Below are 17,694 nucleotides of genomic sequence, written 5' to 3'. Positions count from 1 at the left end.
GTTGTTGCAACATGTGAATTCGACGTTCATCCTTCAAACATGCAATCATCTCATCATCCTTTGTTGACTCTAGTTGAGACTTTATCCGACTACACACAACAAATTTGGAGAACTCAGTTGTTTTTGACAATGTCACATTAGCAAACTTTGTATTCCAAATCCTATTGAATGTCGTGCTAGACATTGGCTTGAGACTCATACTGTCAAGTGTTTTATTGACATCATGTAAAATGTCTACTTGCTTGTGCGTGTTTGGTATTGCAAGAAAAGTCTCCCTAGTACCATCTTCCATGGTTCTACTCTTATGTGGCATTCTCTCCGAGTTTTCATCAACAAAAGAGCGCATCAATGCCCTTCCCATTTCTGTATGGTCTCTTCCTTTTCTCATGACACCATCATTACCATGCACTGAGCGTCTAACCCCATTCTCAAAATGTTCACGGTAACGATAAAATGAAGTTTTTGGAATGCCATGAATTTCGTGCCAAGCTCTACTGCAAACCTCAGTGCCATTAAAAGAAAACACATAACATGTCTTTGTAGTTGTTTTGTTCTCATGCCATGTAGTCAACATTGTATCATACACATAGTTTGTTCTATTTTGCAAACTGTGTCCCCAAAATTCATTGCGCATAGCCATGACCTTATCTCGATTGGCATATTGACAACACCTTTTGGAACAACAATCTATGGTTGAAACAAGCTGGACAGATGCTAGAGATGCTTGATTGGATCTCTTAGAAGCTTTCACTGACATTTTTGGCTTCCTATTTACAAAGCAATATTTCCGCTTTTTTGAAATAGGCTCTAGCAAATAAGCTGATTCAATGCATGTGTCTTGTAAGGCATGCATAGCATGTAGATCCTCATAGCATAACAATTCTTTTCCATCCATAGTTGTCACTCTCTTGATAGGCCAACAAACTAGATTAATGCTGCATACACTAGCTTCTGCAGAAATAGTAGCCTCATCTGCATAGGATGTTTCGATACCAATACCAATGTTATCTTCACCTAGCTCACCAAAGTTTACAGAGTCAAACGGACACACATACATGACAACCCCTTCGGCTACTACATGTGTTTTGCTTTCATCCCAAAGTTGAACCCTCTTATCCTTCCAAACCTCTCTGTAGCTCATTCCATTACATTGTGCATCCAATGCTCCTTCTGTTTTGTTAGCCTCATGCATAGAAGCCCCTTTGTACTGCATCTCATTTATATGTTGCAACAACCCACTACTCCATTTCACAATAATATGAAAAGCATCTCCCACTGTCAATGCATCCATTGTTGGAAAAGGGATGAGTGCTTTCTTTTCAAAACACAAATCAACTGACACCGATACATTGCCTTCCCCAATAAGCATGCCAGAACAATATGCACTTGGATTTATTTCAAATACAGTCCCAATGGCAACCTTTTGTGTCGCTACAAACATGCACACTCTATCACCATGATTGAAATTAGCCATACCTGCAAGAAGATTTTCAAGAATAATTGTTAAACAAACCGCTTGCAGAGTATATTGATTTATGTAGCATAAAGCATAACAAGTATGTATGTGGGTGTTTCATGACAAGCACCCTGTGGCCTTAAGGTCATAGGGTTCCCTCTATGCTACTAAGAATCTCTTTGTGCTCTATGCTCTATGCTCTATCGTCTATGCTCTATGATCTATATTGACTTCCTATGGCCCCTAGACCACAAGGCGCCCTCATTGTTTTGCTATGGCCCCAGGGCCATAGATCTCTATGCCGGTATAAAGCATATTTGCTCTATATTAGCTCCCTAAGGCCTGAAGGCCATAGGGTTGTCCTCAAGATCACCTCACGGAGTTTCATGTCAAGTATATATACATCCTATGGCACCCCATGACCCTAGGGCCATAAGATCTCCAAACGAAACATACAGCAATCTATGGCCCTTGAGCTTATACATTGCAACCCCATGACCCTAGGGCCATAGGATTGGCATATGAAACATACGGCAATGTATGGCCCTTGAGCTTATACATTGCAACCCCATGACCCTAGGGCTATAGGATTTCCAATGGAACATACGGCAACGTATGGCCCTTGAGCTTATACATTGACACCCTATGGCCCTAGGGCCACAAGACTTCAAAACATACAAGAAGACAACCTATGGCCCTAAGGCCAAGGGTGTGATCATTGACACCCTATGGACCTAGGGCCACAAGACTTCAAAACATACAAAAAGACAACCTATGGCCAAGATGTCAAAGGTGGCCAAGATATCAATGCAGCCCCATGGCCCTAGGGCCATAGGATCTCTATATGGAACATGCGGCCTTGAGCTTATACATTGCCACCCTATGGCCCTATGGCCACAAGATCTCACAACATACAATAAGAGAACCTAAGGTCCCCAAGCTCAAGGGTGCGGGTGTAAGGGTGGCCAAGATATCAATGCAGCCCCATGGCCCTAGGGCCATAGGATCTCTATATGGGACATGTGGCACCCTATGGACCTTGAGCTTATACATTGCCACCCCATTACCCTAGGGCCATAGGAGTTCCAAATGGAACATGGGTAATGTATGGCCCTTGAGCTTATACATTGCCACCCCATTACCCAAGGGCCATAGGATTTCCGAATGGAACATAGGCAATGTATGGCCATTGAGCTTATACATTGCCACCCCATGGCCCTAGGGCCGTAGGATCTCCATATGGGACATGTGGCATGCTATGGCCCTTGAGCTTACATATTGCCACCCCATGACCCTAGGGCCATAGGATCTCCAGCTAGAAAGTAGGGCAACGTATGGCTCTTGAGCTTATACATTGTCGTGGACCTAGGGCCATAGGATCTCCAACTGGAACATAAGGCTATGTATTGGAGCTTATCCATTGTTTCCCTTAAACCCTAGGGCCATAGGATTTCCAAATGGAATATAGGGCAACTTATGGCTCTTGAGCTTATACATTGCCACCCTATGGCCCTAGGTCCACAAGCTTTCACATTGCCACCGTAGGGCCACAAGGATCTCACAATATAGAAGAAGAAAACCCTAGGACAAAGGATTTTCACGCTTTGATCCTTGACCTCTAACATTGTAGTCCTATGGTGTGAGCCTAGGGGTGGCTGAGGTGTCTTCATAATAATTTCGGCCATTCAAGGGATATCCGCAAGTGGCATAAATTTAAAAAATAATTTTAAAAAAATTACGCTACGACAAAATTTGTCATAATGGTTTTTCCAATACACTTATTGATATCGGACAAAAAAATAGCGCACAATTTTCGGGATAATGTTTTTAAAATTTAGCTATTTTTAGTGTATTTTTTACTATGCAGATTTTGATTCCGGAGTCAAATTTTGCTTCATGGGTGTCGTTCCACTCGTACTACAAAGATATGGACATTGACAAAGCCTAGCACCAACTTTTTTTTTCCATACTCTTTTTTTTTATTTTTTTTAAAGCTCTTTCAATTTCGGAGCCGACGAGCTATGTCTCATTTTTGAACAAAGCCTAGAACTCTAGTAATCTCGACTGCAAACCCGTGAGAACAACCCCTACATTCAAAATTTGAATTTTGAATTTCTAACCTAACCTAACTAACCTTATCTCTCTCTTTCTCTCTCTACCACAAATTTTTTCGCACTGTCGCTCTCTTTCTCTCTCTCGTTTCTTGCTCGAAACCTACACAGAAACCTGCACAGAGCTTGTCTTTCTCTATCTGTCTCTCCCTCTCTCCCTACGCATACAGTTCTACGCCATCGTTGCGACGCGCACACAGATCTACGCGAAGCCATTGCCACAACCTTCAACAGAAGGACTGTTGTCGCGACCTCCCAAACACACATTTGCTACCATCATCGTCGCGGCCTCAACAAACCTAAGTGACTGCTTGCTACTGCTGCAGCCAGTTTTCATCAAACACAGATTTACTCAGAGGTAACATGTAGAAACCCTAATCTTTTTGCTTAATTCGGTTTTAACTGTTCTTAATCTAATTACATTTTAGCTATGTTGTGAATCACCTCTCTCTAAAACAATAAACAAAAATCATTAATTACCTCTCTCTAAAACTGTAAAACTGTAGACTATCGAACTATAAAACAAAAAAATCTCTAATTAGAGATCTAAAACTGTAATACAGAATACTCTAATTAGAGACCTAAAAATATAAAACAGAAGACACTAATTAGGGACCTAAATTTGTAAAACGAAAAACTCTTATTAGGGACTTAAATCTGCAAAACAGAAAACTCCTCATAAGTGACCTAATACTGTAAAATTGTAAAACTCTAACTGCAAAAATCTCTAATTACAAAAACAATTATAAACCTGCAAATACAAAAGACAATAACTACACAAAATGCTGAAACTATGGATACCTGTAATTGGGTTGTGGGGAGTTGGGCACACGTTGTAAGAGGACGAGTAGAGCGCGCTGTTGTATGAGGATGGATAAGGGTTCAGTTGCAAGAGGATGGGAAAAAAAAAGAGGCAAAAAGGTGGGAAAGAAAGTGTACACTATATGTGTTTGTAAGATATGGTGTAATATAGTTTCTTTAAATTCATTTGTAGTCACTAAAATAAAACTAGACATCAAATCTTTAGAATGGTAGACAGGGTGTGCCTACATAGGGTTTCACCTCATACTAAAGAGTAACATATGGCCCTAAGGCACCCAATGACCATAAGGCCATAGGGTGGTCTCACATCGTACTACAGGGTGACCAATGTCCCATCTGGCCATAGGGTGCCAATGTACAATCTCAAGGGTCATAGGGTTCCCTATGTTCCTATTGAAGATCCTATGGCCATAGGGCCATAGGATCTCCAAAACGTATATATGGCACTATGTCCATAGGATCACATGGTTCTCTATGTCCAATCTAGAGACCTTGTGGCCCAAGGGCCTTAGGGTGGCAATGTACAATCTCAAGGGCCATAGGGTTCCCTATGTTCCTTTTGGACATAGGGTGGCACTAGGGCCATAGAATCTCCAAAAGCAACATAAAGAACCCAAGGCCATAGGATCAAAGGGTGACCTATTAGAGACCTTGTGGCCCAAGGGCTATAGTGTGGGAATGTACAATGTCAAGGGCCATAGGCTTCCCTATGTTCCTTTTGGAGATCCTATGGTCCTCGGGCCATAGGATCTCCAAAATGAACATATGGCCCTACGGACATAGGATCACAGGGTTTCCTATGTTCCTTTTGGAGATCCTATGGTCCTCGGGCCATAGGATCTCCAAAAAGAACATATGGCCCTACGGACATAGGATCACAGGGTTCCCTATGTTCCTTTTGGAGATCCTATGGTCCTCGGGCCATAGGATCTCCAAAATGAATATATGGCCCTACCGACATAGGATCACAGGGTGCCCTATGTTCCTTTTGGAGATCCTATGGTCCTCGGGCCATAGGATCTCCAAAATGAACATATGGCCCTACCGACATAGGATCCCATCAAGAGACACAGTGGCCCAAGGGCCATAGGATGGCAATGTACAATCTCAAGGGCCATATGGTTCCATATGTTCCTTTTGAAGATCCTATGGCCCCAGCGCCATAGAATCTCCAAAAGGAACATAAGGAACCTATGGCCATAGGATCAAAAGGTGCCCTATGTTCCATATTGAGACCTTGCGGCCCAAGGGGCATAGGGTGTATTTGTACAATCTCAAGGGCCATAGGGTTCCATATGTTTTTTTTGGAGATCCTATGGCCCTATATCCATAGGATCACAGGGTGCCCTATGTCCCATCTAGAGACCTTGTGGCCCAAGGGCCATAGGGTGACAATCTACAATCTGAAGGGCCATAGGATTCCCTATGTTCCCTAGGGTCACAAGGTGCCCTACGTTCCATCCGAAGACCCTATGGCCCAAGTGCCATAGGGTGGCAATGTACAATCGAAAGGGCCATATGATTCCCTATGTTCCTTTTGGAGATCCTATGGCCCTAGATCCCTAGGTGCATGGGGCTGCCATGGTGTCCGTTAATATGCACCATGGTGTACCCTATGTACGTAGGCCACCCTTGGGCCCTTGGATGCCCTCTGTCTCATCTAAAGACCTTGTGGTCCAAGGGCCATAGGGTGACAATCTACAATCTCAAGGACCATAGGATTCCCTATGTTCCCTAGGGTCACAAGGTGCCCTACTTTCCATTTGAAACAATGAGGGCACCTTGTGGCCTTCGGGCCATAGGATCTCTATGTAGAGCATAGAGCAAAGAGCATAGAGAGCTTATTACTACCATAGAGGGAACCCTATGGCCTTCCAGCCACAGGGTGTCAATATAGAGATAACAGAGGTACTTACTAGCACAAAGGGGACCCTATGGCCTTCAGCCGACAAGGTCTCCTCAATATAAAGAAAATAGTATTTTTTACTGGCATAGAGAGCACCCTATGGACTTGGGTCCATAGGTTTCTTTAAAAGATACAGGGCACCTTGTGTCCTTAGGGTCATAAGATGTGTAGAGCATAGAGAGGTTCTTACTAGAATACAGGGGACTCTATGGCCTAAAGGCCACAGGCTCCCAATATGGAGCATAGATCGGTTCTTACTAGCATAGAGAGACCAAATAGTGCTTTATACATGGGGCCATAAGGTGTCAAAACAGTGAGAGTTTTTTCAAAACAATGAGGGCACCTTGTGGCCTTGGTACCATAGGATGTCAATATAGAGCATATAGCATAGAGCATAGAGCATAGTCCATAGAGAGCTTCTTACTACCATAGAGGGAACCCTATGGCTTTCAGGCCACAGGGTGTCAATATAGAGATAACAGAGGTTCTTACTAGCATAGAGGGGACCCTATGGCCTTCAACCCACAAGGTCTCTTCAATATAGAGAAAATAGTGTTTTGTACTAGCATAGAGAGCACCCTATGGACCTGGGTCCATAGGTTGCCAAAAAACTGTCATGAATGGTTTCTTTAAAACATACAGGGCACCTTGTGCCCTTAGGGTCATAAGATGTGTAGAGCATAGAGAGGTTCTTACTAGAATACAGGGAACTCTATGGCCTGAAGGCCACAGGGTCCCAATATGGAGCATAGATCAGTTCTTGCTAGCATAGAGAGACCAAATAGTGCTTTATACCTGGGAGCATAATGTGCCAAAACAATGAGGGTTTTTACAAAACTATGAGGGCACCTTGTGGCCTTGGGGCCATAGGATGTCAATATAGAGCATAGAGCATAGAGCATAGAGCATAGAGAGCTTCTTATTGTCATAGAGGGAACCCTATGGCCTTCACGCCACAGGTGTCAACGTAGAGAAAACAGAGGTTCTTACTAGCATAGAGGGGACCCTATGGCCTTCAGCCCACAAGGTCTTCTCAATGGCATAGAGAGAATCCTATGGCCCTGGGTCCATAGGTTGCCAAAAAACCCTCATGAAGGGTTTCTTCAAAACATATAGGATGTGTAGAACATAGAGAGTTACTTACTAGCATAGGGGGGACCCTATGGCCTTCAGTCCATAGGGTGCCAATATAGAGCATAGATCGGTTCTTACTAACATAGAGAGACCAAATAGTGCTTTATACATGTGGCCATAGGGTTCCAAAACAACAATGAGGGTTTTTTCAAAACAATGAGGGCACCTTGGGGCCATAGGATGTCAATATAGATCATAGAGCATAGAGCATAGAGAGCTTCTTACTAGCATACAAGGAACCCTATGGCCTTCAGGCCACAGGGTGTCAACGTAGAGAAAATAGAGGTTCTCACTAGCATAGAGGGGAACCTATTTATTTCAGCTCACAAAGTCTCCTCAATATAGAGCAAATAGTGTTTTTACTAGCATAGAGAGCACCCTAGGGCCGTGGGTCCATAGGTTGCCAAAAAACCATCATGAAGGGTTTCTTAAAAACATAGAGGGCACCTTGTGCCCTTGGGGTCATAGTATGTGTAGAGCATAGAGAGGTTCTTACTAACATACAGGGGACCCTATGGCCTTCAGGCCAAAGGGTGCCAATATAGAGAATAGATCGGTTCTTACTAGCACAGAGCGGACCCTATGGCCTTCAGGCCAAAGGGTGCCAATATAGAACAAAGATCAGTTCTTACTAGCATAGAGAGACCAAATAGTGCCTTATACCTGGGGCCATAGGGTACCAAAACAATGAGGGTTGTTCAATGGCATAGATAAACACCCTATGGCCCTGGCTCCATAGGTTTCCAAAAAACCCTCCTGAAGGGTTTCTTCAAAACATAGAGGGCAACTTGTGTCCTTGGGATCATCGGATGTGTAGAGCATAGAGAGGTTCTTACTAGCATATAGGGGACCCTATGGCCTAAAGGCCATAGGATGCCAATATAGAGCATAGATGGTTCTTACTAGCAAAGATCGGACCCTATGGCCTTCAGGCCAAAGGGTGCCAATATAGAGCATGGAGCGGCTCTTACTAGAATATAGGGGACCATATGGCTTTCAAGTCACATACTGCCAATATAGAGAAAATAGTGTTTTTACTAGCATATAGAACATCCTGACCTAGGGGGATTGGTTGTCAAAAATCCATCATAGAAGGGTTCCTATGGCCTTCAGCCCACAAGGTCTTCTCAATATAGAGCGAATAGTATTTTTCATTGGCATACAGAACACCCTTGGGGCCCTTGAGGCCAACCCTATGGCCTTCAGGCCTTAGGGAGCTAATATAGAGCATGGTGCTTTCTATCGGCATAGAGAGCTATGGCCCTAGGGCCATAGCAAAACAATGAGGTGTTTTTGGAAATGATGAGGGAACCTTGTGGTCTTGGGGCCATATGAATTCAATATAGATCATGGAGCATAGACGATAGAGCATAGAGCACAAAGAGATTCTTAGTAGCATAGAGGGAACCCTATGACCTTCAGGCCATAGGGTGCCATTATAGAGTAAACAGAGGTTCTTACTAGCATAGAGGGGACCCTATGGACTTCATCCCACAAGGTCTCCTCAATATAGAGCAAATAGTGGTTTTTACTTGCATGGAGAGCACCATATGGCCCTGGGGTCATAGGTTACCCGAAAACCCTCATGAAGCGTTTCTTTAAAACATTGTGGCCACCTTGTGGCCTTGGGGCCATAGGATGCCAATGTAGAGCATAGAGAGGTTCTTACTAGCATGCAGGGGACCCTATGGCCTTCAGGCCACATGATGCCATATGGTGTTGGTGTAGAGGCTTTAAAGGGGTATTTAGGCCATTCAAGGAATACTTCTTTGAGGGTCCTCTAATGTCATAAGGGAACATGTGATCACACTACCATAGAGTGGCCTAGGTACACTTGTAGAACCATTTTGTTGGCACCCTTTGGACCTAGAACCACATGGTTTAACATAGAGGTGACTCTATGGCCCTAGGTCCATCAGGCTCAACACCAAGTTCTTGGTATCTACATTTTCACTTACCAAATGGTGGAAGTGATGAGAAAGTCCACTTGTTCTTTCAAGATAAAGAGCAATTGCCCTTCAAGGACTGTGGTATTGTCAAGGACATAAAGAAAGATTGTTCAGATCTTGAAATGTCTCCATGCCTTGGAGTAAAACTACTCAATGGTGACTCCTACTTGTTGGAGCCTGTGGCATTTGCTCAAAAATTTATGAAGGTTGATTATGAAGGAGTGACAATGACAAAAGCAGGGTGGGTGGAGCTTCAAGACGACACTCCAAGTGAGAACTTTATAGACTTATATATTGAGGGCTTTAAGAAATTCAATCAATATTTAGGTAAATTGAGCAACACAAAGAAGAATAAGAAGCGAAAGAATGAAGACACAGGTACAGTAAATCAATCTAAGACGCTCAAGGAGAGTCAGACTCCCTCACTTGGAGAAAATAGTGGAAATGTGGCGAAAGAAAATCTTTCAGTTATACCCTTACAGACTCAAGAAGTAGGAGATTCTAGTGGACTTGCAACCCTAACAGTTGGAACCCCCTCAGTGGCAGTGGTTGTGGACTCAGCATCCTTAGCTGTGTTGGACTCTATTATACAGCCCAAAGAAAAAGATCTTGATAAAGAAGTTGCCAAAACTTCTAAGAGTGGGCTAGATGGATACGTCGAAATTGACCACTATTTTAAATTTGGTGTACAATTTTCCCAATTGATCCCAGTTGAGCAATGCAACCTTGCACTAGATGGCTATAGATGCAAACCATTGTCAGATGAATCTGTGAAATATCTCTTGAAGCAATTTGCAGGGCACTCTAGGCCAGTCTCCAGTGCAGCAGACTTGATGCCGTATAACCCAATTACAAAAATGCCTTTACAAACAGCTGAAGTGCATGGAGACAAGCTATCAACATACCACTACTGGATTCTAGCTGGTCAACATTCCATCATAGCGGCTAGAGCTTTTTTGCGTAACAACAGCACTAAGTATGCTTTGAGAAAAGAGTTCTACAAGTTTAGAACTGCAAGGATAGTGGTAGACGCTCCGAAAGAGGTTGCTGTTCGAATTTCCAGAATGGAGAACATGGAGAGAATAACAACAATGAAACACCAGCCTTATGTGGAGGTCTTGAAGCATGGCCGTAGTCAATGGCTTGCATATTCTAAACCAACAAAACCCAAGGCAGGTGTTCCTGTCGGTCATCCGAGTCGAGCAGGTTGGGATGTAAGTTCCACTTCCCTATGCTTGTTTTTGTTACAAATATGTATTGAAATAAAGTTAATTTTCTTTTCTTTATTTTGAAGGCCTTTGTAAATGTGGTGAACATTGTGTTCAACCATAAATCATTTGCCAACAAAGAAGCACACATGGTCATGTACGATGATGAAATCTATGATCAGTGGATACACATCTTGGAGAAGCATCAGACATCAACTGCTCATCGGCGACAACCAAGGATAACAACCTTTAGATGCCTAAATGTTTTAGAAGATAATGATGTCAAGCTACTACAACAAGAGGTGGCAGATGAGAAGATCTGCTTAGTGAAGCAACCAGGTCAAGCGGGCATGCTCGACCTCACTGCACGTGCAACGGTCTTAAAGAAGACTAGGGTTTTTGAGCCTCAAATGTTGATGGCATTTAAAGAGATATATCCATCAGCAATAGCAGTTACTTCATGGGATCAATGTAAGTCTCATTATAACATTACAGATGAGATTTACAAATCTCTCTTCACGAGTTGTACACAATGGCTAAATCTCCTACTACAAAAAGGAAAGGAGAAAGAGCCAATTCCTGAGATCACTAGGGGATATGTGCAGTGGATCATTGCACAAAAGAATGGGACTTCTAGTTTAGAATTCATTTTACCATGGACAATCAAGTGTGTTGGAAAGAATCTGGAAGGCATTGAGTTTCTCTGTAGTGAGAATAGCTCTAAAATTCGTGTTGGTGTTTGCATCATAGACACAACACACAAAAGTCTTACATCTAGTGGTTGGATTGCTGCCCAATTTGGTAAAGTAATTGATGGAGTATGTGGGGTAGCACATCAACCATCAGAGTTTTTAATTGCCATCTTAGTCAAGTATCAGCATGCTGCTTCCCTAGAGAAGGCAATTTCTGAAAAAGCTAAATGGTATGAAATGCACGTTCTACCTTTGAGCTCCTTAATGGGATTAGAGACCATCCAAACATGTGCTCTTCGCGAAGTAATTTTCGGGGTTTGGGCATTTTTTAGTCAAGGAGAGCAGTACACCAACTACTCTAGTGTTAAAGAGTCATTGTTGGAGCCAATGCATACTCTCTGCATCAATGACGACGAGTATGATGCTATGACCATGGCCAAATCCTTTTTTGTACGTCGTGCAATCAAATGCATCTGTCTCAAAGAAGATGATCAAGTGATAGACATCTTCTCATTAGGCTATGGGACTAAAGAGGCACTACAACAACAGAGAAAGGTGATATCAGTTGCATGTAGTAGTGATCAAATGACGCAATTGGAATCTCTTTGCCATTCCATAGTGGAATAAGACCTTGATCTTAGAAGGTGGGCAGGTGTGGATAACACAGAGAAAGTCAATGCCAAGGATTCAGAGGAAGAAGAAATTGAAGAACCATTGGATGCAAGTGCTGAGGCCATTCTAGAAATTCTACAGGAAACAGGTTAAGCTAGCTACCCATGATATTAGATTACTGATATTTAGATTATTATTGTTGTCATTTTATTTTATTTGTACCATCTCAAATCTACCCATGATGTTAAAAACATTGATGTTTGGCTCGTTATTTTTCTCAATTTATTTTCTTTGAAAAAATGTGAACTTGTGAGTTTGAGTTTTTTCACAATAAATAAATTAGACTTAAGTGTATGATATTATATGGACATGTTTTGGTAAATAGAATTCTACATTTATATATGTTCATAAGATATATATTATGTAATACTTTAAAGTTAATTGATCATATGAGGTTTGGGAAGAATACACTATGACTTGAGGATCATAGAGTTCTTTGTAGACTTGAGGATCATAGAGTTCTTTCTAGACAAGACACCCTATGGCCCTAGGGCCATAGAATCCCCCAAAAGAAAATGGGATACCCTAAAACCTTACAGATGTAGGGTGATTACACTGAGTCTCTAAAAGGGCACATAAGCATCTGGGTTACTCTATAGCCTTAGGCCCATAGGGTGTTCATAGAATCCCCCAAAAGAATTTGGCTACCCTACAATCTTACGGATATAGGGTGATTATATAGAGTCTTTAAAAGGGTACATAAGCATTTGGGCTAGTCTACAACCTTAAGGCCATAGGGTGTCAACACAGCTATCCTACAATCTTATGTATATAGAGAGATTACATAAAGTCTCCAAACGGGCACATGAGTATTTGGGATATTCTAGAAGGAAACATAAGTTATCCAAGAGAATTTGGGATACCCTAAGGCCTTAGGGACATAGGGTGGTGACATAGAATCTCCACAGGGACACTTAAATCACCCCATGGATACAAATCGCCTAGCTCTTATGGACACATCTTATAAAACATCACATGACACCCTATAACCTTTAGACCATAGGTTGGTTATTCTAGGTCACCTAAAGACTCTTTAAGTGTTTCAAGAACATTTTTTGTTGGCCTTATATCTTGTGTCCATATCTAGGTGTCTATTGAGAATGAAATAAGCTAGAAAAAACTAAAAAGTATTTAGTCCTCAAAATTCCAAAATGAGAGTTTGAACAATTGATGTATGATCATTTTTTGTTGGGTGTAAGTCCTTCTATTGTGAATTGATGGTGTAAGCGTTTGAAATAATCATCTTTGTATTGCAACTAACTAGATTAAACATATTCGCTTTGAAATAATTATCTTTGTATTGAAACTAACTAGATTAAACATATATTCAATAGTTTTTGTAAATGCCAATTGATTGCTTAGATAGTAAACATCGAGTATAAATGGTTATTGAAGAATTTGTCCTTTGGATTATGTGAAGATTTATTTCTTTGATTGTAACAAGATTTTATTCAAAGATATAAAGTGCGAGTATTTTGTTCCAAACTATGATTTTGTTTCTCTTCTAGATGATGCAGAGAATTGGAATTTATATCTTGAATTTTTTTCAATAGAGGGAAGCTAGGACTAGTAGATTTTTTTAGCTTGTCATGTAGCAATCGGAACATTGTATCAAGGTTTATTGCAAAGAAATGATTGTATAATGTATAACCATTGTTTAAGTTTGTGAATTAGAAGTAGAAGGCAATGCAAGTTCCAAAACATGTGCAATGCCATAAGGAGAATCCAACACAAATACTTTTGCCCCTCAGGATTTGTAAATCAAAGTGCATGGTGAGCCGGACCTTCCATCGACCAACAGATCAATGCATTTGTGAATTACAGTACTTGCAAATTTGATTTAAATGTTTGAATGTTATGATGATATTTGAAGGCAAAGACCCCTTCAACTGTGTGGCAAAGCAACAAATGTATGATGTATGATAATGATTCAATTTTGTATATCGTGTTGCATATTTATCGCATATTAACTTACACATTTTGCTAGCATAGAGGACACCCTATGGCCCTAGGACCATAGAATGCCATCATATCCCATGTACAATTTCTCCTTTACCATAGAGGACATCTTATGGATCTAGGGTCGTAAGACGCCAACATAGTGCATAAATGGCTTCTTATAAGTATACACGTAAACATAGTGCATAGAGGGAAATTTACTAGCATAAAGACCGCCCTATGGCCTTGGGACCATAGGGTGCCAACATAGAGCATAGAGGGCTTTTTATTAGAACCTTGTTGCCCTTGGGACACCATAGTGCCATAAAGTGGTTTTTGTCTATATAGTAGAGAATTCTCACACACATGATACCTTGGTCACTATCTAGCCCTTGGACCATATGATAGTAGCATAGAGAACACCCTATAGCCCTAGAATTTCCTTCTATCCCTAGTGCCATACACATTTCCAACATATAGTATACATGGTTTCTTCATAGAGCAAACCTTTTAGCCCTACACTATAGAGTGTAAACCTAGACCTATAATGTATCATACTAGCATAGAAGGCACCCTATGACCCTGAGGCCAAAGAGTACCAGTTTAGGGCATAAAGGGTCTTTTCCTAAGTTGAAGGGCACCTTGTGGGCCTAGGAAGCACCGTATGGCCCCAGGGCCATAGGGTGTCAACATAGTCAAATGGGGTGTAAACTTAGAGCATAGAGGGTTTCTTACTATCATGGAGGACACCCTATGTCCTTGGTGCCATAGGGTGCAAACATATAGCATGGAGGGTTTCTTGCTAGCATAGAGAGCACCCTATGGCCTTGGGGCCATATGATTCCAACAAAGAGCATAAACGGTTTTTTGATAGCATAGAGGATAGCTTATTTCCCTGGGGCCATATGATACAAAAATAAAAGAGTCTTAAGAAGGGCACCTAGGCCACTAAATCACCATGGGTCCATAAGGTGGTCTTAATGGGGAATTCTCCTAAAGGATTCCTTGGCTATCCTATGGCCTTTGGCTACCAACATAGAGTTTAGATGGTTTCTTACTAACATAGAGCTCACCTTGTGGCCTACGGTCTTTAGATTCTAATATAGAGTTCCAATGGTTTCATACTAGGCGTAAGGGGCACCCTATGGCCTTGGGGCCATAGAGTGTCAATGTAGAGCGTAGAGGTTTCCTTTCTAGCATAGAGGGCACCATGTGGCCTAGGAGCCATTTGATACACCCTATGGCCCGAGGGTTGTAGGTTGCCAATGTAGACAAGGTTTCTTAGTAGCATTATAAAGGGTACCTTGTGGCCCTCAAGTCTCCATAGGGTGCCAACATAGAGCGTACAAGGTTTTTCTTACTAGCATAGAGGACATCCTATGGCCTTGGGTCCATTGGGTTTCAATATTGAGCATAGAGGATTTCATACTAGCATAGAGGCTACCTTGTGGCCCTAGGTCCATAGGGTGCAAACATAGAGAATAGAGGATTTCTTACTATCATACAAGGTACCTTGTGCCCCTAGGTCCATCGGGTGCAAACATAGAGCATAGAGGATTTGTTACTAGCACAGAGGGCACCCTATGGCCCAAAGGCCATAGAGTGACAACATGTAGCATAAAGGGTTTCTTACTAGCATAAGAGGCAGACCTTGTGGCCCTCGGGTCATAGGGTGCCAACATAAAGCATATATGGTTTCTTACTAGTGCTCATAGAGGGCATCTTGTGGCCCTATGACAACCCATGGCCTTAGAGCCGTAGGGTGACACGTAAATAAAGTACCATATGGCTTTGAATCCATATATCTATTTATATGTTGAGACCTCCCAACAATCCTAACCCTATGGCCTTGAGGCCATAACGAGACATATTTTGGATTATCTTAAAGTCATAGAGATATCTACAAAGAGAACAGTATGGCCTGAAGTCCATAAGAAACTTAGTCAAGGAAATCATCCAATGCAAGAAGATCATGGAAATAGAAAATGAGACTTCTTCTCTAGAGCTTAAAGGCATAAATGTTTCTCCAAGTATACTTCTAGGGCCACCATCATGGACAAAGAACTAATGTAGCTCGATAAAGATTAGGAATCTCTAGACAACAAGGAGCATAAAAATAAATTCATTGTAGATGTGTTGTCAGCTAGTAAACTTGCTATTTGCGATTAGTTTTTCTAAGCGTGTGACAAAAAAGAGTTATCAAAATGTAGATACTTTGGAATCTAAAATTAGGTGTTCTTTAAACTTGCAGTCCTTCAACAAGATATTGTGGCTGACAAAGTTTTACTCGAGATTGTTGGTATAGAGGATGCTAATGCCATTGACCCTACTGAGAAAGATTCTATCAATCTCCATGTCAACGAAAGAGTTTCTGACAAAGATGACAAGAATCTACAAGTCCTTGAAGGTCAACTGCTACAACGACTGGAGATAAATTTAAAGAGTAATCCAATGGAAGAAGACAGTGAAAGTTCCAGAACATGTGCAAGGGAAGAAGAAGAATCTAATGAAAATATTCTAGTAGCCCAAGAGTTGGGAATTGGATTGCATGACACCACAATGGAAGTAGAAGGTTTGTTTTTTTCTTTTTTTTCTGAAAAGCTCTTTCAATTTCATAGTATTAACTTACACATTTTGCTAGCATAGAGGACACCCTATGGCCCTAGGACCATAGCATGCCATCATATCCCATGTACAATTTCGCTTTTACCATAGAGGACATCTTATGGATCTAAGGTCATAAGACGCCAACATAGTGCATAAATGGCTTCTTATAAGTATACACGTAAACATAGTGAATAGAGGGAATTTTACTAGCATAAAGATCGCCCTATGGACTTGGGGCCATAGGGTGCCAACATAGAGCATAGAGAGCTTTTTATTAGCACCTTGTTACCCTTAGGACACACATGATACCTTGGTCACTATCTGGCCCTTGGACCATATGATAGTAGCATAGAGGACACCCTATAGCCCTAGGGTTTCCTTCTATCCCTAGGGACATACACTACCAACATATAGTAAACATGGTTTCTTCATAGAGAAAACCTTTTAGCCCTACGCAATAGAGTGGAAACCTGGACCATATAATGTATCCTACTAGCATAGAGGGCACCCTATGACCCTGAGGCCAAAGAGTACCAATTTAGGGCATAAAGGGTCTCTTCCTAGGTTGAGGGCACCTTTTGGCGCTAGGGAGAACCCTATGGCCCCAGGGCCATAGGGTGTCAACATAGTCAAATGGGGTGTAAACTTAGAGCATAGAGGGTTTCTTACTATCATGGAGGACACCCTGTGTCCTTGGTGCCATAGGGTGCAAGCATATAGCATGGAGGGTTTCTTGATAGCATAGAGAGCACCCTATGGACTTGGGGCCATATGATTCCAACAAAGAGCATAAACGGTTTTTTGATAGCATAGAGGATAGCTTATTTCCCTGGGGCCATATGATACAAAAATAAAAGAGTCTTAAGAAGGGCACCTAGGCCACTAAATCACCATGGGGCCATACGGTGGTCTTTGTGGGGAATGCTCCTAAAGGGTTCCTTGGCTATCCTATGGCCTTTGGCTACCAACATAGAGTTTAGATGGTTTCTTACTAACATAGAGCTCACCTTGTGGCCTACGGTCTTTAGATGCTAATATAGAGTTTCAATGATTTCATACTAGGCGTAAAGGGCACCCTATGGCCTTGGGGCCATAGAGTGACAATGTAGAGCGCAGAGGATTCCTTTCTAGCATAGAGGGCACCATGTGGCCTAGGAGCCATTTGATGCACCCTATGGCCCGAGGGCCGTTGGTTGCCA

The sequence above is a fragment of the Adiantum capillus-veneris genome, chromosome 3 (genome assembly GCF_014529385.1).
Source record: "Adiantum capillus-veneris isolate H3 chromosome 3, ASM1452938v2, whole genome shotgun sequence".
NCBI lineage: Eukaryota > Viridiplantae > Streptophyta > Polypodiopsida > Polypodiales > Pteridaceae > Adiantum > Adiantum capillus-veneris.
This window is presented reverse-complemented; position numbering follows the sequence as displayed.